Source organism: Oryza sativa, chromosome 6, assembly GCF_034140825.1.
Source record: "Oryza sativa Japonica Group chromosome 6, ASM3414082v1".
Classification (NCBI taxonomy): domain Eukaryota; kingdom Viridiplantae; phylum Streptophyta; class Magnoliopsida; order Poales; family Poaceae; genus Oryza; species Oryza sativa.
In genome coordinates this window covers 28,787,668-28,811,266 of record NC_089040.1, presented here as the reverse complement: position 1 = coordinate 28,811,266, position 23,599 = coordinate 28,787,668, and the positions used below count along the sequence as shown (strand labels likewise).

At 40.0% G+C, this 23,599-nt stretch overlaps 1 long non-coding RNA gene and 1 other non-coding gene across 2 annotated transcripts; both read left to right on the top strand.

The window, feature by feature from the left end:
* The first annotated feature begins 12,740 nt into the window (after positions 1–12,740).
* Positions 12,741–15,440, top strand: LOC9270111 (uncharacterized). Its single transcript, XR_010742048.1, has 3 exons — positions 12,741–12,840; positions 14,085–14,299; positions 14,891–15,440. It is a non-coding gene; the product is annotated as an uncharacterized protein (transcript).
* A 3,451-nt stretch (positions 15,441–18,891) lies between these two features.
* Positions 18,892–21,636, top strand: LOC4341812 (uncharacterized). The gene is made up of 3 exons (XR_001546422.3): positions 18,892–19,048; positions 20,548–20,859; positions 21,144–21,636. It is a non-coding gene; the product is annotated as an uncharacterized lncRNA (long non-coding RNA).
* The last annotated feature ends 1,963 nt before the right edge of the window (positions 21,637–23,599 follow it).

Below are 23,599 nucleotides of genomic sequence, written 5' to 3'. Positions count from 1 at the left end.
CCGGTGCCTCAACCTCCACATATGGAGGCCCCTTCAGAGTTCATGCACAAGCTCTACCTTTTGCAGCTGGCCTTGTTTCAAGCTCCGCCAGAATCAAGCTCCAAGCATCCGCCATCAACACCACATGCAACTAAAAGAGAACCCGATTGCTTTTGTGTATTTTTTTTCTAGTCCTTTTCTGCAAAAGTCTGATCTCAAGTGTAATTTACCCATTCTAGAGGGGGTTTTGTGCAAAACTGGATGTACTATAGTGATCTATGTTTGTTGTACTGCTGCAACTCATGTATCTTGTTCTATGTCTACTAATAAATAAAAACATGAGTTTTTTAAAAAAATATATATTAGAGTTAAAAATGAAAAAAGAATCGATTATATGTGTAAGGTTGTTTTTTACTATGGCTTTACTCATGTGTGTCGCGCAGGTTTTAGAAAAAGAACAATTAACAAAACCGAACTCTCTGTAATATTGAGTACACCTGTTTTTTATTGCCATTTGTCACTTTGTCAGCCATCTATCCTATATATATATATAGCTCCACTATTCTGCTGCTAGCATTTTTTTTATAACATTCTTCTGCTAACTAGCTTTATCTCAACACGGTGTGTATTTCCGAAATAAGGAGTTATCCACAGCAGCACTTATTGAGAAGATAAAGTAAGAGTCAAAATCTTAGGTTATATCGGGAGCCAAACGCCTAGCAGAGATGTTGCTATGGTCCGTAATCGTTTTTTAAAATATTACACTTACTCCTTACTCGTAATTATTGATCCCTTCTATATTCAATAAATAAGGCATTTTATGCTTTTCGTTCAAATAAAAAAACACGATGTGTATGTACGGTGTGTAGTTATGCTTTGTTTACACACAAGACACAATCTTATTACGTCAAATACGTTATAATATCGATAGGACCTCCAGATCAATGACCCATTATTTTGTTAAATTACATTTTACCCTGAAAAGGTTGCCCTTGTGTGATGATAAAATTGTGTGGGTTTATGCATCCATTCATCAATCTTAATTAGTTTTCCTTTTTAAGGCAAGGTAACGCGCATGCAGGTGTTTTCTCACTAGGAGTTTATATGAAATCTATTGATTTGTCCTAGATGGCCTTAATGTTTTAGATTTGGTTGATTTTTTGTCTCCAAAAATTTCAACATCGTTAGGTGCTTAGGTATTGCATATGGTGAAGCCTGAAATTACACTGATTTGAAATTTAAATACTAGCTAGAAAGAACTTGATGGGAAACAACAACAGAGCTAGGATTTAAACATAGGGTGGCTGAGTCGTAGAGGGAGTCTAATACTCCTTTATTAGGTTAATTACTACCTCCGTTTCAGATTATAGGTCATTTTAATTTTGATCAAAGTCAAACTATTCTATGTTTAATCAATTTTTTTAAAAAAGTAGCAACATATCTAACACAAAACAAATATGCTATAAAAATATATTTAATTATAAATTTAATGAAACTAATTTAGTGTTATTGTTATTAGTATATTTGTTTACAAATTTAATCAAACTTAAAAAGTTTGATTTTGATTAAAGTCAAAACGACTTATAATCTGAAATGAGAGAGAGCACCAATTAGATGATTATGTGTAAGTCCCAAAATAAATTGTTGGAGGGAGCCAGGCCACACATCTCCTGTCTCCGCCACAGATAGGAAAGTTATAGAAATTTGACTGAAGCATGTGCAAAACGACAATATCATATTTGACTTTTATCTATAGGATAACTACTAACTTGAGTATCTTATTTTCTTATGACTCGTACGTGCAACGTATACAATGTAATCCCTCTTTGTGTACGACACGATATGCAATCTATATTTGATCTCCGCCACGGATAGGAAAGTTATAGGAATTTGACTTGAAGCATGTGCAAAACGACAATATCATATTTGACTTTTATCTATAGGATAACTACTAACTTGAGTCTCTTATTTTCTTATGACTCATACGTGTGACGTATACGATGTAATCCCTTTTCGTGTACGATGCGATATGGAATCTATATTTTTTAAAAAAAACACACACACACTAACTAGAAGCTTCTTCCTTTCGGTACAACCAATTAGTGATGTTATATTATGAATATGCGAAAATCCACTGGTTTTTATCAAGTTAGCCATGGGTTTGTGCTGTGATAACGTTTCCACAAAGGTTTTTTTAAAGAATATCTATTACCACATTGACTTGTCTCGGCTATTGTGTTTGATCTACCTATTCTCAAATATGCATATTCATATTTGATATGCATATATTCTATCCGCTTTGTGTGACTGATCATCTCCACCGGTACGTCCTTCGACAGTACTTATGCAGCACCATGGCGCAATGAAGTTATCTACGTACTTTATGGTCAAACCTATATTTGCACTTTATTATGTTTAAACCAAATTAATTTGCAAATATTGAAAAAGACTATGTATTTTAGGTTTCTCTAGCCAATAATGGCAATTCAGTTAAGGTCATTTCGGCTTACCGACTGAACGGATTATATGTAATAATCTCTCTTTAGCTGGCAATATGAAATAAAGCCACCTAATTAAACAAAAATTTTGTCCACCTTTATCAATTGAAAATAGTTTCTTATGGAATAAGAGAAAGAATTAACCCAATCTGACCTCTGATCGGAAGTCATCTTTGTTCTCTACTTTAATCTATGAGTTCCGTTGTTATCACAAAGAAGACTAGCTATAAGCATGAGAGGCATATGTTCCCGATCGTTGCTTGTTGAACCGGGTAGCCCCTAGGGTTCTAGGCTCTGCACCAAGATTCAGAAAGATTGTCTTTTAGTTATGCAATTTGTACATACTGTTTTATAGGAAAAAATATACTTCAACGCTAGTAACCAGTAGGACTTTTCGCTCGAGCTAGCTCACAAAACAAAATGGAACGACTCATTAGAATGTGATTATCGATGTGCTGTACCGTCTACGGTATTTGTAACATGGCCAGTATTTAGTAACGACCTTTTCAATGCTCGTTATCGCGCTATAAATAGGTCGCCGAGATGGATCAGTAACACATTAACCCATGAACGTTAGTAAACCAGCGGATGATCAACAACATGGAAGCAGCACCGGCAAACACACTACGGTAAATTCCTTTCTTTAATTTCGTTTTACTGATTCGAACAGATCATCACGTTACAAACGCCAAGACGCATAAAATTTGTGCTTCTCCGTGGCAGGCAGCAGCGACGACGGATCGTTGGGCCGTGACGATGGCTGTCTGGCATGGCCCGGTTATGCCCTCGCGGTACTACTGCTTGTGTTGGGCCATGTGGGCTGGTATGGGCCATGGACCAGTACCCTTCTTCCGCCTTCAAGCCTTTCATGCTTGTGATGCTTGGATGCGGGCTTATTTTCTGCTCCCTTTCACACCGTCGAGGCCCAAGATGCTATGAATCCTATAATCGATTGCACTCCCGACCGTCCCTATCAGCACAACTATTGCTAACTATAGTTACTATACGACTTCCTAGACCTAACGATTGTGAACTTCTCGTGTCATGGGCTTTGGGCCGGCAATTCTAGGCCCATTAGATAGAGTTAGCATTTGTTAGGATTAGGCTAAATAGTCCTCCATCTATATTGGGAGGGTTCCTAGATTAAGATTTATCTTAGTGCCTATGGGCCTGCCTTCTCAGTGCGACGGAAAGCGTCGCGCCGTTTAGGTTCAGGGCTATTCCCTTGTTATTTCCTCTATTATAATCCAATCTATTTCCCTTCACCCCGTTTCATCCCAAATAATCCTAGTTCGGATACCAAGTTGTCGCGTGCTAGGATTATTTTGGATGAAACGTGGTGAAGGGAAATAGATTGGATTATAATAGAGGAAATAATAAGGAATAGCCCTGAACCTAAACGGTGCGACGCTCTCCGTAGTACTGAGAAGGTAAAATCTTGATCTAATGTCTAACTGGTCTGGGATAGGATCCCTCCAAATAAATAAAGGACTCTTTAATCTAAATCCTAACAAACCCTAACTCTATCCAATGGGCCTAGGATTCCTGGTCCAAAGCCCATGACATCTCGAGTGTTGCCTCTGTTACTCTTGGTACATACATATACAGAAAACCTAGACAACGGTATCCCGTTGGAACGGGATATCCTTCTATGAGACAGTACCTGATACCTAATATATGTTCTGGTACCAGCTGCATGGTACCCGATACCTGTGATACCTGTTACCCGATACCTATGATACCTAGGATTTAATACCTGTGATACTCATGCAAGAAGAGAATAGTTAATATGTCTATCCCGTTGCAACGGGATCCTATTTTGTAGAAGCCCTCATACATATATACATATGCGTGCGTGCGTGGCTTAGGTTTAAAGAAAGAACCAAAGAACGACCGTATAGCTATTTTCTTCTCACCATGTGATCAGCCATCTGTTTATAGCTCTAATACTTTTACTTGTACTGAATAGCTTGAAATGATTGTAAGTATGTATGATATAGAACTTGAAACCACGGCTATATATAGTATAACTTTATCATGTGAAATTTTTTTTGTCCCTATTATATGTCAACTGTCTTGTTCAGATCCACTATTTTTTCTTTCAAATAACGCATCGTTTAATAGTTTAGGAAACATACACGCAGAAAATGGAGGAGTAGAAGATGAGAACATGTGGGAGTTGTTCCAAACTCAGCCTTAGGATATGTACGTTTCTCCCCTTTCCTAACTTCTACTCTCTCATTCTTCGTGCACCCACTTCCTAAATTATTTAACGGTGTGTATTTTAGCAAAAATTTCTATAGCAAAATTGCTTGAAAAACCATATTAATTCATATTTTTAAGTATTTGAAAGGGGTTTAATTCGCTCCAATAATTTGATTACAACTTGCAAGTTCTGAAGGAGAATGATGATAATTGATGAAGAAGCGATTCGGCTTGGAGATCAATCCCATTTCTCACCACCATTCTTTATTCTCAGCTTAAAAAAAAATCTCAGCTCAAAGAAATGACAAGAAAAGCCATGAACAATCAACGATAACCACGCTACCATAACAAAGCCCAGCCGCAGTCAGTGCGACCGTTGGATTCTTTGCAGAGCGTTAAACCACCGGGAGTCAACTTCCGGTGAATCCGAGGGACGGCATTGCGTTTTGAACCTTTGAGACCATTCAATATTATCCACCACACCTTTAAACAATGTCTTCAGATTTTTGACTTCCATCTATAGGATAATTTTATATAGTCCTGTATTTATTTCTTTAAAAAAATTCTTATGCATGCTAGTATATGTTAGAGCAAAGGATAATGTTGGATACTTTGATTAAGTTACCACCTGTTCTACCGCTTTGTTAGGCTAGGTTTTAGCTCATGTTTTTTTAGTACTTACATGTTTTCAGGGCTCAGTTGTTAGAACGAGCGTGTCCATAAGCCCGAACCGTGCGTATATATGTTCACGACATGGCAGTAGCGTAGCGAGTCGCTCGCTGCACGATCGGATCGTGTGGGATGGCGCACGACCCACTGGGTTGTGTGGCGGGCAATGCGGATCACATTGATCATGCCGTCTTGTATTTCGCAAATAAAAGGATAAGTAAAGCAACAGAAAAGCTACGCCGTATTATGCAGCACAATCTCTGTGTGCAACTGTGTCTTCCTCGCGTGTGTAGGTGTGTGTTGTGCATTCCAGTGATCTCGCCGACGACTACCTCGCTGGGCTTCAGATAATAATAATGGACTATAAGTTAACTATAAACTAAAATGGAGGAGCTAAAGAAAAGTGATGAGTATTGACTTTTATAGAAGAGCTAACTATACACTAGAATATTTACATTAAATTTATAGGGAGAGAAAAAGAGTAGAGAGAAAAAATAGAGACAACCTTATAATTAAACTATTAGAATATCTCTTCATATACAGCAAGATATAAAATCGATGGGTTTTATCGAGTTAGCCGGGCTAAGTTGTAATGACAGATTCAACTAAAACTTATAAAATGATATAGTGAGAAGATATGTATCTTGCACCTCTGGTGAATTTGACATGGCTTTGGTCAAAATTAAGACATGCTAACCGAATAAGTCGTTAAATTAAATAAGTTTTTAATAATGAAAAGCATTCGCATCTCCGGCTTCTACCAATAGACATACAGTCAATGAGTTGTAAAAGTTAAATAAAAAAGATTCAATGTTATGAGACAAATCCCCATCTCCCTCCTAAAGATAATCAACGAAAATATCGAGACAACGAGGCGCCTATATAACGACTTCGTGAATCTCAAGTTATATCAATCCAGTCTTTAAGAGATGTTTATAAAAATAGGGTGTGAGTATGTATGTTTATAGGGTGAATATATACACATTGTGAGTGTCTACGTTTGTACTGTATTTCAAAAGAAAACAACCATATAAATTCTAGGGTGAATAGCTAATTTAGTCCCTCAAGTTTCAGCGAAGGCTTAATTTGGTCCTTCACGTTTCATTTTGTCCACATAGATCCTTCAAATATTTGTTTTGGCTTGAAATCATCCTTAGGTCCACTTAATATGCCATATGGCTATTTCTAGTCAATATTTCTATTAGAAAATGTCATTTTTGCCCTTAATTTGTATACATCTATATACTAGAAAAGAGAAAGCCAACATGAATAAACAATATTACAGATCTACTTCCCATTATTTCGACATGTGCACATAAAACTTAAGCAATTGCTATCGTATACACTTGCTAGTACATAATTTTTTTTCGTTTTACATAATATACTATGTATTACCTATAAAAAATTCAACATGCAATTTCTCTCTTATATATGTGAATGATGAGGGGTATAAGTGTCATTTATGAAGAGAGTTGTTGGTTCAAGGATAAGTTTGAAATAAAATGAAAACTTGAAGGACTAATATGGATAGATTGAAACATCAAGGACTAAACTGAGCCTCAGATGAAACTTGGAGGACCACTTTGGCTATTCAATCTAAATTCTATAATGATAAGTTAAACTAAATATATGTTCTAGGTGAATCTCAGCTGCTTAGTTCTATTGTTGTGGAATATGTCTACTGTTCAAGTTAAGGTGCTCATAAAAATAGAACGGGTATACTTGAGATTATAGGAGGCGATAATGCCCACATATTTTTCTCTTTAGAAATGGATTATATTTCATTTTCTCGACCACTCTCGAAGCTTCTTTCTTTGGGGCGCACGCTTTGATCAAGGCTGCTCTAGTAAGTAGTAATCTAACTGGATAATTTAAGTTGCTATATATACAATTAGAATAACCCATGGATTTTGTTGAGACGGCCGCGGGTTATGCCCATAAGGCCATAATAAATATTTGTACGAAAGGTTTTAAAATGACAATACTATGTTGAGCAAATAAATTACAGCAACGACAGGTCGTTTTTGAAGCAATCTAGCTGTAGCCAGTGACCTTTTCAAATTTCAATCGCTGGACGCACGAATTACTCCCTCTGTTACATATTAATATAGATATTAATGAATCTAGACATAACTGACATATATATAAACGTGAACAATGCTAGAAAGTCTTATAATATGAAACGGATGGAGTAATTCTCAGATGTGCTCCCCCGCCTTAAATACAGTACCAGGCCAATACGACGATACATTACACGAGATCGAAAGCGAAGAAGAAGAAGAAGAAGAAGAGCGGGATGGTGAAGGACGACGCTCTCCCTGACGAGGGCACCCTGCAGTTGTGCGGCTACATACTCATTAGCACATCAGTGGGTCAACCGGTGTCCGCCTTCATGGCGCTAGTGCTTTTTCTTCTTGGTTGTGGCTTTATTTACGTCTCTGCGATGCTGGCACCGATGATGTGATGAATTGATCCAAAGAAACTCGATCCTAGACGTATGTAAGGATCTCAACTCGATCGACCATTGCTCTATTAGTGTTTGTTAATTGTTACTCTCACTATGTTTGTGTGACTGATCTGTGTTGCGCAGGTTACAAAAGAAAGAGAAAAGAAGGCAAAAACGACCGTTTATATTGGCTTGTCACTTATCAGCCATCTGTGATCTCTGTCTATAGCTCTACTATTTGCTTACGCTAGTACTAACTACAGTAGCTTAAAATGATTCTGTATATGCTACGCCAGAAAGATAGTCCCCTTGTAGAATTTAAATGGCGGTTGTATATGTTCATGTCTTGTATATACATAGAACTTCCATCATGTGAAATATGTAGTTCTCAATTACTTGTCATCGCGCCATGTAAATATAGAACTTTATCATCCAACAATGATACTAGTGATATATATCGATTTGATTCCAATTTGAACAACTTTTTACGCAGTTTCACGCTGGAACCTTTTGATCCAATATTTTTATTTTAAAGAGTGATCGCCCGCCATCATCTTCGTTAAAGAATGTTCTGTTAAACTTTTTTTAAGTTGTCCAAATGATTGAAGATAGAATTTCTATAGAAAATGATAAGGTATATACTTAAGTTTGTTCAGGCTTGAAAATAGTTCTGAATCCACCATTACCATCCGCCGCGCCTATTTAATTTAGAGATGGAAAGGCTAAAAAAGAGAAAGATTCAATATGCAGAGAGGGGTTCCAAGATAAAATTTTGATAAGAGAGGTCCAAACTGCAAGTCACCTGAGGTCCCGTTCCTTTTCACTATAAAAAGTGGATAAAATTTTGGATATTCGTGACACGTTTTTCAAACTCCTAAACGGTATGTTTCGTGTGCGATATATGAAAGTTGCTATAAAATATCATATTAATCTATTTTTAAGTTTGTAATAATTAAAACTCAATTAATCATACGATAATACCACCTCATTTTACGTAAAACACTTAGCACCTGTTTGGCTACCCTGAGAAAAACTTGCCTAGCCTGAGACAAGCCCGAGTTATTTTACCCTCTGTTTGGTTGTCACCCTGAGCCTCCTTTCCACTCGCCTGGTATGATTAAACCCGGTATGTCACTAGCAAGAGTCAGGCGCCTGAGCTCGAGGCGTAGCATTGCTCGAGGATTACCAGCCTAATCTCTCGTGAAGTCCCATGCATGCTCAGCTAGCGCTGCACGAAGCCAAAGCCGTCGCCATCGGTATCGTTGCCGTCAAGCGAAGCCCCCGCCGCCGCCGGCCGTCATGGGAAGCCCCTGTGCTGGCCACCATCGCGCAAAGCCACTGTTGCCGGCCACCGTCGCCCATCGTGCGGAGCCATTGCCACGCCAGGTTGAATGGAGGAACCTGCCGATTCGCTATGTTTAGTTTTTTGCTGTGGCATATGGTATAGTAAGATCTCTCACCTTCTCGCATGAAGCAGCCCCTGTCGTCTAGCTGGATCTACCGTCTTGCGGAGATGGCTGCCTCCATTTGTTTCGTTAATTATTGACTTGATTTGCATGCGGCTGGGAATTGAAAGTTTAATTTGCCGGTTGTTGGATTTGGGGATCTCTTTCTCAGCATCCTATTTATTTTTCCCTACTTTGTGAGTATGCTAGTAATTTCTCAGAGCTAAGATGTGGATGGAGTGGACGCGGATCCTCTGACTTTACATGCTAAAGTCACGGTGTGACTTTCGGCCAATCTCTATTGTCCGACTCATCCAACGGAGGATATCTCCCGCGGGCTACTTTCGAGCCATTAAATGCCTTGATTGCTGATCCTAACCAACGATTAATGAACCTAATTATCTAAACAATATAATACTGCATGAGATTAGTTTAATAACTGAAAATTACCTCTAATCTGTTGCAGATGAATGTCATTTTAGTACTGATTCTACCCAACGAGTAATAAATCTAAACAATACTACTCCATGAGAGATTAGTCCGGCAACTGCATGAAATTTTTTTTTGGTGACTAAAATTAATAAAGCTGCTTTCCCGCGTTTTTATGGGAAATGAAAAAAATGAAAATCAAGTGGATTGAAAGATCGAGAAAAAATTGCAATGCACGCATACTTTTTCTAATAGCAACAGAAATTTAAGCAAATAACTATGTAAAAAAATACATTGCTATATACGTGAAACATAGAGGTGCACTTGATATTTGTTGATTTTGACTTCGAGGTCCCGTGTTCAATTCCCAACACACTTATAATTTCTTTTTAATAAAATGTTTGGAGGGATCTCGTTTATGTACGTGCAACATATCAATCGATACGTTCTAGCGAGAAAACTAATCACATGTACTGCTTACACTAAATTTTTCAATAATGCTGATTACACAGTAATATATTCACATGGAATCAGCGATTTAGCACACAGATTAGAAGTAATTTCCAGTTATCTGACTAATCTCATGTAGTATTATATTGTTTAGGTAATTAGGTTCACTAATCGCTGGTTAGGATCAGCAATGAAATGGCATTTAATGGCCCGAAAGCAGCCCGCAGGAGACGTCCTCCGTCGGATGAGTCGGACGGTGGAGATTAGCCGAAAGTCACACCGTGACTTTAGCAAGTAAAGTCAGAGGATCCGCATCCGCATCTGGAGTGGACGCCGAGTTTGGTTGATTTTTGTTTCTTCCCCTGAACACATAATTAATAGAAATAATCTAAGTCCAATCAAATTTTTTTCTCTCAGTCAAGTGTGCCAAACCAAACAAGCAAAATCTAGGTTGCCTGGCCAGGCAAAGCACATGCAATTCTCCGAAGTTGCCTAACCAACCAAATAGGTCCTTAGTATTTATCTTCATCTTTATTTTTATCTTCAGAAGAAAAGAACACAACCTGCTTCTATTTAGTTACCCTTCAAATTATAGATGGCCATAAGACCCGCTCGACATGGCCCAGCCTAGGCACGGCCCGAGGCGATCGGGCCGGCACGGCACGGCCCGCACTTCGGGCCATTGCGTACCGGCTCACGGGCTGCACCTCAGGCCGAAAGCACGGGCAGCCTATTGTGCCTTATTTAAAATAAGTCTATTTTCCCTGCCTCATCTTTGGGTTGTGACACATATAGCTAAAATAAGTTTATTTTACATCCCTAATCTTTGGGCTGTGACATATAATGTCTATTTTTCCTCTCTATACTTTGCGTCGCGTCTTACATGTGGTTGAAATAAGTCTATTTCGCATCCTTCAACTTCGTGTCGAACAGTGTCAGCCCAGCATGCCGAGGTAGCAGCCTATGCACGACACGGTTGTTGGGCAGGGCCGGCACGGGCACGAGTCGAATCGGGCCATGCCGTGTCTGGGCCAGGCCATCGGGCTTCGGGCCATATATACTTCAGATCAGTTTCCCATAATTTATCTATAGTACGCAGCTGCAAAGGCCGTTTATACTTGGAGCAGCCTACAAAGAGTATATTTTTCAGCTGCAAAGACTTGAGCAGTACAGAATATAGTAGAGAAAAGCAGCGTACTGGCGTCCGACGAATCATCCCGCGTCGGACGTATCCTGAGAAGCATTTTCCCAATATACATGTGGTTAGGGAAAAAATTACCCTTTTTTTAGAAAAAAATACTCTTTTTTTTTAAAAGAAAAATAACTCTGGCCTTCTGGGTTTTTCTGATTTTAACGATGGTGAGCGTTGACATCATGCCAGCCAACCTGACCGACCTCACCGACAGCAAAGCAGCGAGTCACTCCGCCTTCGAAACATGTGTGAGAACGAGCGGACATTTAACTATTTATCACTTCTAAGATACGGTAATTAAAATTTTGTCACTCACATCTATGTTATGTGGATTTAGTAATAAATCTTTAATTGTCATTCGTAAGAGTGAAAAATAGTTAAGGCCATTTTTTATTATTAAGATTTAGATTTTATCTTGGTTTCGTTAGTATGCTTTTCAAACAATTAAAAAGCATGTTTTGTGCGAAAAACATTCTATATAAAAATTATTTTAAAATATCAAACATATATATTTGTGGAGTTTGTAATTATTAAAACTTAATTATATGCTAATGATTTTCTGTTTTTACTCACTCAACTTAATCAAGATGAATAGTACTCTCTGTCTCATATCAAGCATTTTGGTGAATACTTTAATCGTCCATCTTATTTAAAATAATCTCGAGAATGAGGTTGCCTAGAAAATGAACATACTGCATTAAGTAGATGAATGAAAATAGAAAACAGAAAGGTCTCCATCAACTTTCTTGGCTGTGTTCGATAATAGGGATTGGGAACCATCTCCTTAGCACGAAAAACAGAGCAGTTCATTAGCACGTGATTAATTAAGTATTATCTTTTTTTCAAAAATAGATTAATTTGATTCTTTTTAAGCAATTTTTTTATAGAAGCTTTTTTAAAAAACACGCTGTTTAGCAGTTTGAAAAGTGTACGCACGGAAAAGATAGTGGTTTAGAAACCCAGGGCAAAAGAACACAGCCGATCTCGTCTTCCTCCTCACGCCACTCCTCCCCTCCTCGTCCTGATCTGCGGCGAATCGTGGAGAGATGGACGGATGAGATCGCTTCCAAGGGAGGCTTAGAGCAAGTTCAATAGTATAGCCAAGTATTAGCTCCAATTCATTTATAGCTAATTTGAATAGCTCATTCATATAATAGTTATATACTACACTATTAATACTTTATCCCACCTACCATATACACACTGCGTCTTGGAGTCCGTGCTATAGCTGGCTAAAAATCTGTAGTCCGCTTCTTTTCTCTCCTTATTTATCTTCTTAAAATATGTTTGTAGTTGGCTTATAGCCTGCTATTGTACCTGCTCATAGGAGAGAAGGCAGCCGCAACTCACAGAGTGGTCAAAACGGGCCGGGCCGAGGCCGGAGTAGTCTATTCAAATATACTACTCCCCGTTTCCATCGCCTCCTCACTCCCTTCCATTCCATTCCCTTTGCGCGCAGCCTCGTCGCCTCGCCTCGCCGATCCGCCTCTCGTTCCGCCCGCCTTCCGCCCCCTCAAGATGGTGAAGGTACAGCGACCCCCCCTCGATCCGTTCATTCCAGTATTTTGCTCATGGTGTTTTGATCCGGTCGATCGAGATGCGTATGTGTGCGGGTGTGCCGAGCTTCGATTTCGGTAGTGCGGGTTTAGAAATTTTAGATCGGAGGAAGATGTGGCCCGACTGGCTGGCGCCTCATGTTTCTGTTCGACCTATGACACCAATACGTGGAATTTGACCATAACAGCGAAGGGGAAGGGGAATTTGGCCTACTGGCTATTTCGTTGTTTGTAAGGTTGAGTTTTGTGAAACATCCTGCTTCCATATCTATCACTCTGTCTTTTTTTTTCTTTTTTGCCGGGAAATCTAGTCATATAAACTTTTAAGGCTTTGTTTGGTTAATCCCCGTGAGAGAGGGATTAGAGGGGATTTATCCCCCCCTCCAATCCCCTTCAATTCCGTCCAAACCAAAGGGGAACATGTTATTTTGCGTTATCCATGCCTCACCTGGTTTAATATGAAATTTAACTCAAAATTGTATGATTCATATCCCAGATCCATGTAGTCCAGTTGATGTTGTACGTTCTAATCGCTTCCCGGGCTACTAAATTCTCCTTTTTACTGTGTTAGGCCTTGTTTACTAAATTCCCCTTTTTACTGTGTTAGGCCTTGTTTGTTTAATCCCCAAGAGGAGGGGATTGAGGGGAAATAATTCCACACCACAATAGGTGTGGAATAAATCCCCTCCAGATCCATCTCAATCCTCTTGTGGGAGGGATTAACCAAACAAGTCCTTATGGGGTTTGTTCCAGTTGTTATGACGTGATTTAGCCTTTGATAGCTGCATATTTTGCTCCAATACTGTCGCTGAATGCTGACTTGCTGTGCTGTGGTGATTTCAGATAGGTTATTATTGCAAAGGTTCACGTAGGTTTTGATCTATTCATTGTTGTACCAGCTAATGTTGACTACTCCTTTTGTGATTGAAGAACATCCTATTTGCGATTGAACATCCGTTTCTAAATTCTAAGTAATGTGAAGATGCATGTCAGCTAGTTTTATTGATTCAGGTTCTAATCGGCTAATATTTATCCATCTAGATTTTACTACTTTAGTGATTTGTCCTGATGGAGTGCTGCATCTGCATGTTAGTTGTTTAGATTCACTACTTTATGTTAATTACTGATGGTTTCAGCCATACCCTAAGCATTCAAATCTAGCAGTTTAAGCTACATCTTTACATAACCGTCCTATATATATGTGATGCCCAGCAGGTCGACACGTCGGCATTTGTGATCTTGCTGTATTGTGCTTCCCCAATGGTAGCTGTGGCTTGGCAGGCAGAACCTTTGCAATGGTCTCTGCTACTTCTGTTGGGGATCTGGCTCATCGGCTGCTTCAAGCTCTTCGGTCTTCTCCATATAATGTTTCCAGCATATCATGGAGACAACCACAGCATGGGAGCAGCAACACCAACAAGCCCAGCATGGTAAGACATGAGAGACCTTCACATACCACTAGTTCCTTTGTTGACAAACTGTCCTGTATAAAGTAGCACGAAAAATACCAATTGTGACCTGTGATATTGAAATTCTCAGAGCACGGGATGTGATAATCTATCTATTATATACAGTATTATTATAGAAAGACTAAAATGAGCCCCGCATTTGCTATGAATGCATTTAAATTATCATATTAATCGGGAAAAGAGGACTAATATCTAGACTATGGATCATATGATGCTCCCAAATTATAACAGGACTGCTCAACTATAATTATACAAAGAAAATACAATCGTCTGCGTAAATATGAAAGTAAGAGTTGTGAAGTATATCTTGTACTTTTTTTTTTGCGAACACTCATCTTATACTTTAAAATAAACTTCAATCTAGTTTGTGCTGAACAATTGGCTGCCTTTTCTAATTCACATAGAATGAATGCACTCTTCTTAGTGTCCCTTAGATCCTCAATATCATGTTCATGCCATATATTATCTTGTGCATGTAAAATCGTACCCTACTTATAAATTGAGGTGTGGATGTACCCGTGGAAATTTTTATTCTTCTCTTACACCTTGCAGTGTTGAACTGGTGAACCGTGCGGAGGTGGCCTGGTCCGGCTACATCCTGATGGCCGCACCAGTGTTGGCCGTATGGGCTGGCTTCATCAGTGGACCAGAAATCTCCTTCCTGGCATTCTTGCTCCTGCTTCTTGGGTGCCGGTTTGTTTACCTTGCTATGCTCGCACCGTCCAAGTTCAAGATGTCCTTGCAACATTTTCATGGCCCACATCAAAAAAAAAAAAGAAAGAAGCTAGCTAAACATCTTGTATAGTAGTATGTCCCACCAAAAAAAAAAAACATGTGTCAAACTGTTTGTGAGTTGTCAGTTATCCCCGCAATGTCTGTACCTGTAGGCTCTGTAGCTGTACTGTGGTATTATACTAGTAGTTATGTTGTGTATGTCCCATATAACTATTCAAAAAAGTCTGTGTGTGGTGTGCAGGGTCAGAGGGTCCATCATAGAACTTTATTTTCTTGTGTATTATTATTGTGTGGTGTATGTCCGATATGCCTTGTATTTGAATACAAAACCTTACTGTGTGAAATATAAATACCGTATTGTATATTACTTGTGCCTCCTGATCTTAGTGATGTACCACCTATTACTGTACGTCAATTTACATTTTACCCTCATTATTGATCAAAATGTGAATTATTTTGCCTTACTGGAAATGGACTGAATCCCATATAAAATGTAACTTCTGACCAGAGACAAAGCCAGGCTGTCAAGATCTTGAAAACAGGATAATCTTAATTGTAAATTCCTAAAATGGGCTTGAATACGATGAAAATTTTACCACTCTATTAAGCTGCGTTCGTTTTCCACGGTTGGGAACTAATCCCTCTAACACGCAAAACGGTCTAACACGTAAAACGAAGCGATTCATTAGTGCAAAATTAATTAAATATTAGCTAATTTTTTTAAAAAATGGATTATTATGATTTTTTAAAGCAACTTTCGTATTGAACTTTTTTGCAAAAAAACACACCGTTTACCGTTTATTAGTTTGAAAAGTGTGCGCGTAAAAAACGAGAGACGTGAGTTGTGAAAAAATGGGGAAGAACACAGCCTAAATCTTCACCGAGACACATGCTATGTTCACCCTTTCTAGCATCAACAATACCAAATTATGGTTTAAATTCAAATTATTTAATCAGAAAGAAATATTATAATTGCTACTATGTATAATAATAAATATCTATATTTCAAACGTGTATTCTTATAAATATTGACATTTGTTGTTTCCAGAAGCTAGAACTGTAAAATAGCAAAATTTGTCAAGTACAGAGAGTAGGAAAAGAGGATAAGGACGCAAAATTTGTCAAGTACACAAAGTAGGAGAAGAGGATAAGGACGCAAGCAAGGAATTAGTGTAGTTTGGGCACGTAAAACAGAATTATGTGTGTTTTAAGTACTAGGGGACAAGGGTTTGTAAGACATTGGTAACAACAGGAAATAAACAAACTTTAAAGTTCATCCATTTCTCAAAAAAAAAATCCCTTTCAGACGAGAGCCGTAGACTTTGACAACTTTCTGGATTGATTATACATGAACCCCGCATATCAAGTGACGAAGAACGGTCTCGCGTCCAGGCAATCGACACAGAACGGGTTTTGACTAGATTCCCATATTGCCTTCAAATATAAACTGTACACGGTACACGCAGGACGCAAACCAATGGTGGAACAGAGGTGGTGTTTGAATGAAGATAAAAATTAAACGTTTTACGTAAAATGATGTGGTAATAATGTGTGATTAATTTAGTTTGAATTATTATAAACTTGAAAAATAGATTAATCTAATATTTTAGAACAACTTTCATATAAAAAGTTTTCGCACGAAACATACCGATCAGCAATTTGAAAAGCGTGCTACTTTTATCTAAAAGTTTATCCAACTTTTGGACAACCCACCGCTACAATTATTTTGGAACGGATAGAGTATTAAAATTGCCATTAGGACACCATCTCTTCCAAAACATTCTACGGCTGTGTTCATCGTCCTCCTTTCAACTTCTATTTCTTTAGGCCTCATCTTTTCTCTTATGTTTATGCTTATCAGCTAAAATTTGAATTTTCAAACTTAAATTTGGAGCTGATTTTGTGGTTTTTTCATCGAAGTTTATTTTTCAACCTTTGCTTTTATATCGTTAAAAACACGCATATAAAAGTTTTATTCAAAAATTACTATTTGTTTGGCTTATTGACGATGGGTCCGTTCGTTTTTTCACTTTTTTCGAACCGTTAAACAATGTGTCTTTTTAAAGTAACTTTCATATAGAGCTTTTTTTCGAACTCTATGTTTTTTAAAGTAAACCCCTCGATGTTTTCAGGACATCTACAATCAGGGACACTCCATGGGTGCCCTCACTAACTGAGGCACTCTCTTGGGCACTCCCCTCACAATGGAGGACACCCTAGATGGGCTCCCCAAAATATGAGGCCACTGGATGAAGATACTCAAGCCTATAATGGGTGTCGCGACCCCTGTAGCCTCAACCGCCCTCCCCCGCCGCTCCGTTTCCTTCGTCCTCCCCTTCCAACTCGTCGGCGCCGGATCCTCTCTCTCTCTGTCTCCACCACCTCTCTCTCCCTTTCTCGTTGTCGCCTCTCTCTCCCTCGCGGTGGCCGATGGCAAGCGGTGCTGTGCAGTTGTCGCCGGGTCGGGCTCACGACCCAAGCCGACCGCCGTCACCGGCCAGAGGCTGCAAAACCCCCGCTCGTCGCCGCCTCACGCCAGCCTCACCCCACTGGCGCCACCGGCGGCCGAAGGCGGCAGATTTGGCGCCGTCGTGCGTGGATCTGGCCCCCTTGCGGGCAGATCGGGATGGAGCGGTGCCGGCGGAGGAGGTCGCGCAGATCGTCGTCGGCATCGTCTCCACCTCTCGTCTCCCTCTTCTTCTCGCCGCCGAATCGCACCTCTCTCCCTCGCCGCCGCCACTGGCCTCTCTCTCTCTCCCTCTCTCTCCTTTCGCCGGCGGCTGCAAGGGATGGAAGGGGAAATTTTTTTGGTGGGAACGGTGTCCACAGGCCACGCTCGCGCCCAACGCGCCCCCTCAGTTGCGTTCCCCTGCCAAAAGCGAGCGAGGGACGCGTTCCATCGTGGGGGGACGGCGCCGACGATAAAGCAAACGGCGACGTACGGAGAGGGCTACGGGGACGACCTAGGGCTACACATTGGTGATGGCCTTAAAGTTCTTGTCGTTACTCGAAAAACGGTTCGAAAGTAACTGTGCTTTTAAAGTAACTGTGGATGGGAGAAGTTACTTAAAAGTAACTGTGTTTTACAACTGTCTTTTTGAATGTTGCTTTTAACTGTGTTTTTCGAACATTTCTCGGAGGCTCGGAGCCCATTCTCCGCTCGTAGAGGCCCGGCCCGGAGACGTGGAACTGAATGGGAGAGGCTTAGGGTGTGTTTGGTTCGTGGTCAAGACAGGATAGGATATGGCCATCCATATTTTAAGAGATATGGTGGTCCAGTTTTTTGTTTGGTCAGGTGGATATGTCCATCCAGTTTCTTGTTTGGTTCGGTGGATGAGAATTGATAGAATGAAAATAACAACATATTAATTAATAATAAAATATGTTAATTATCATTAATATAGCCATAATTTATACTAATTAACAATAAAATAGACTAATTATATCTAATCAACACTAATTTTAACAAGTTAATTACTAATTAACAATAATATACTTTAATTATTGCTAATCAAGAACTAATGATCAAGATTAGCAAAGGTGGATATCCTCATCCGGCCAATTTGGCCGGATACACTCATCCAGCATCTTCGTAGAATATTCCCTCTCTCAGCCACCCTATCCATTCTCGCCCACCAACCAAACACATTCAAAAACTGGATCGCCATCTTCCATCCAGAGATATACCCCTTCAACCAAACACTCCCTTAGCTTCCACGCTACCACGCACCGCGGTCCCAGCTGTCAGTCTGTGAGCAAGGCTAGTCGATCGATCCTTCTAGTAGCTATAAACCCTTCCGCTTCCGCTTCACCCCGCTGCTTGGGGTTTCCGTGGGGTTCTCTTCTCCGCCTCCGAATCCCCTCTTCAGATCCGCCCATTGTTCTTCCTCCGATCCTCTCCCCGTTCCCAGTTCCTCTCCTGATTCATCAGCCTCGCCGATCTGCCCCGCTGCTTCTTCTGATCGATCGATCAAGGTACGCATCATAAACCCCCCGATGCGTTCATTCCAGTATATGTTCCCTGATATCTTTGTTCGGATCGAGGAATTCCGGTTCGTATTGTCGGAATTTGTCACCCAATTCGCACGTTTATTGGAATATATGCTATGGGGGATGTGTGAGTTTGAATTCTTCGTGCCGTCTTCGATCTCCCCCCTTCCGTTCGACTGCGCCGTGGGCGTCGCCGCTGCGGGGCTCCCGACCTCGAGATATCGGGCGCTCCCCCCCCCCCCTTCTTTCCGCTCTAGCTCGTCGATCTGCTGCTCCTCGGCTCATATCCCCTCCACCGCGCCGCGCGCGCGACCGGAGGAGGAGGGAGGGCGAACCGAGGCAGCGGAAGGAAGGAGGAGTGGAGCGATTGCGCGGCGGCGCCATGAGGTGGATGCGAACGGACGGAAGGGGAGAAAGATAGATAGCACGGAACAAAACAATCCGCATCCCTGTTGGTAAATTCTAGAAGCCGCCGCGAATTAGATGGTAAATTCCGAAAATGGTTACGAATTAATTGACATATAACGGAATTTCTTGGTTTGGATGTGTGTCTGTGGAGCTCGATTTTGGTAGCCGGGTTTAATATGACAGGCTCGAAGGAACACCATAGAGTAAAATCCATAAACCCACAAGTTCCATTGTATGAATTAAATTGTAGGTCTTAGGTTTTTGAGACAGTTCGTTGCAAAAACCCAGTTCTAGAATTGTAAAATTTACTTGAAATTATGTGATCACAAATCTAAGATCCATATAGATCTGTTGATGTTATGGTCTGATACTCTGATCACTTCTGGTGTATAACTAATCCCTTTTGAGCTGTTATGTGCTATGCTTTGATTCGGCCAATTGGTCGCTGCAAATTTTGCTCTAGTGCTGTTGCTGACTTGCTGTCCCACGGTGGTGAGTTCGAACTAGATTGTTACTGCACATGTTCACGTAGACTTCGATATAATCATTGTTTGGACCAGCTAATGTAGACTATAGTTATGATTGGACAGTATTCCTAGTCCATTTCTGAGTATCGAAACAGGAAATTTATATTGTTGGAAAAAAAATTTGCTAGGCATGCCGCATCGTTTATCTGAAGATTATTATTATCAGCATTTCCAGTAGTTTTGCTGATACAGATTCCACTTAATTATTATCTACATCAAAATTTCACTAGATTACTTGTTATCTGCTTCTTTGTGATTCGTCCTGATTTACTGTTCCATCTGCATGTTAGTTACTCTGTAAATTCACCACTTCTTATATCAATGGCCACTGGTTTCAGCCATAACTTGAACACTGAAATCTAGCAGTTTAACCGACATCCTAACACAATCGACCTATATGTATGTGGTGGCTGTTTGCTAGTTGTTTACTTCATGTTTATCACTGCAGCTAGATTATTACCATCTACAAGCACTGTGCATATCGATTTCCATGTATAGTTGTGACTTCTCGTGCTCACTTATCATGTTTGGTTGTTTTTGTACGTGCAGATGCCGATGCACATCGACATCGTGCACCGCCTCTGTGGTGGCCAGCTTGTTGATCTCAACAGGGTGAATGCAGGCCCTGACCATAACCGCGGGGTGCCAGCCAATGGTGCCCAGCAGTTTAACTGGTCAGGGTTCAGTCTCATGCTTGGTGCAGCCCAGATAATGGTTTTGGCTTGGCAAGTGATACATGTGCCGTGGCCTCTGCTGCCTCAGGCTATATGGTTTTCAAATCGCTTTTCCTGTATATTATCATTGGCACGGTGACAACAACAACCAAGGTGCAGCAGCACCAGCAAGTGCAGGAGCAGGACGGTAAGGCACATACCACCACTTTTGTTGCAAACCATCCTATATGAGTTGCTGGAAATGCATCAACCATGCTTTGTTGAAAATTCTATACCACAGGATGCGATATTCTTTCTAATTAACCTAAAATTGATTTTATTCTTACAAAACTCGTGTGTGCTGCCCTGAAACCCTCAGTGTCATGTTCATGCCATATGGGATCCCATGCGAGTAAACATTTTCACACACCATTCATAAATTGGGTTGTGGGTGTAACCATACAGAACTTACATTACTCTTGCAACGTGCAGTGATGGTGAATAATGCTGTGGAGGAGAACACCATTCCGGATGGGGGCAGTCTAGCCTGGAGCGGCTACGCCATGATTGTCTTATCAGTGTTGGCCTTGTGGTCTGGGTTCGTCAGTGAACCAGTGGCGGTCTTCCTGGCCTTCGTGCTTCTGTTGCTTGGTTGTGGCTTTCTTCACGTCGCCATGCTCGCACCGTCCAAGCCCAAGATGCTCTGATCCACGGCGATACTAAGAATTTTGGGTATTGTGTGTTCATAGGTTTCACAGAAGGATATGAAAACAAAACAAAAAAAAGGTTATGCGTGTATGTTATGTGCTCCATAGAACACCAATCATGAATGCATATATTTATAGGAGTATTTGGGAACTATGTACAGTACCTTACTGCCTTGTATACATAGAAGATAGAACCTTGTGTGAAATATGTGTAATTAAAATTCATCTGGGCCTCCTGATATATCATTTATTACTGCAAGTCATATTACATTTCATCATCTTGATGACTTGATCTTGTTGCTCCCACTTTGCTGGAATAGTGAGTTTTACTTAGACATGTACGAAGCGAAGCTACTACTCCCCCGCTGTAAAATACTCCGTATACTATAAACCTAGGACAGACGACGCTGCCGCCGTCCAGGACACTGGATAGTGGGCTTGATGGCGTCCGCCCGAGAGGCGAGAGCCCAAGACATCCTGAGTTCCTGACCACCTCCACGGCCCACAGCGATCGATTTCCGCGCTTCCAGCCCATTGGGCCTATTTGGGCTGGTATTATCACCGCTTGGCGCTTGTCCCGTACGGCTACTCTATTGGGTCTACAGGTTCAGTTTCTGAATCTGAAACACCATTGCTGGATGCTGCTACTCCAATTCTGCACTTCATTTTGTTCAGAAAAAATTTCAAGTACACTGATGCAGGTGCTGCTTTCGGATTTGATTCACCACCCACCCCAAACATAAAAAGGGTTTCACTCCAATCATTTGCCATTACAAATTCTGCAGGAGAATGATGATGATGTAGAGCGATTCAGCTTGGAGATCATCCATCATTGCCTTCTCACCATCACCACTCTTTCTCAACTTGAATGAATGACAAGGAAAGTTGATTGATGATAAAAAGGCAGGGCACAGGAAAAGCAGAATCGGTTGCCTGTTTCAAAAGGAGAAACGATCTCCATGTAGAGGAAGAGGGGGCACTTCTAGCCATCCAAATCGTTCGGCCCTCTGAATGTTCAGAGATTCGGATTCTCTCTCTCCTCGTCCTGCTCTCATTGGGGTAAAGAGTATCTCCAATAGCCTCTTTAAATGGTTTTTTAAATTAGACTTTTATGAAGTAAAAAAAATCATTCTTCAACCACCTCTCTAACTTGACGGCGCATACTTGCACCGAGAACTTATTTGTAAAAAAAAAATTAACAAGATTAAAATATAAATATTTTTCTTACATATGGAACATTTTGCTCTAGCCTTTTTGCATATTTGTAAGGAAAAGTAATATTTACATTTTAATCCATTTTAGATAATTTCTTTTGGTGCCGATCCCTCTAAATCTCGATTGCTATGGTGCGAGGGTGTTAGTGTCAACGTTAGACATCAGCAAGGCCGTCGATAAGGGCGTGCAAAATGAGCGACCGAACAGGGCCCCCAAAAATTAGGGGCCCCATTTTTTTATATTTTAATCTACACCAATGTGTTCCAATATATTTGAAGGCCTCTTGTTCCAATTTTATAAAGTTTCACTTTTACTCATTTGTTCATTTGGCTAGAACAGGTTTGTTTTTTTAGCTCCGATAAGTGTTCGAGGCAATCATGGTCAACTCAAAGAGCTATAGCTCATGACGATGATATGAACATGCGTTCTAGGCATTAAAGATTTCATTTTTCTATATAATAAAAATAAATTACTAGTACATCATAACATAATATTTTTTAACATTTATTTAAAATTTTCTTCTGACTGAGATAGAGCTCAGTGTTAAATTGTGTTTCGCGTCGGCGCCTCGAATTTGTAGGTACGGCCCTGGACATCGGCACTAGTTACCCTAGAGTAAATAAGTTTTTTATGGGTCCATTCTTGAAATAAATCTTTTATCCCGCAAAAAAAAAGAAATAAATCTTTTAAGCTTATATTTGTAAAATAAATTTCAGAAATATATATATATATATATATATATATATATATATATATATATATATATATATATATATATATATATATATATATATATATATATATATATATATATATATATATATATATATATATATATATATATATATATATATATATATATAAAAGAATCGAATTTATCGTAAAACTACGGTTGTGTTTAGTTCCTTTTAAAGTTGGAAGTTTGGGTTGAAATTGGTACGATGTGACTGAAAAATTATATGTGTATGATAGTTTGATGTGATAAAAAAAAGTTGAAAGTTTGGATGTAAACGCAGCCTACACCTA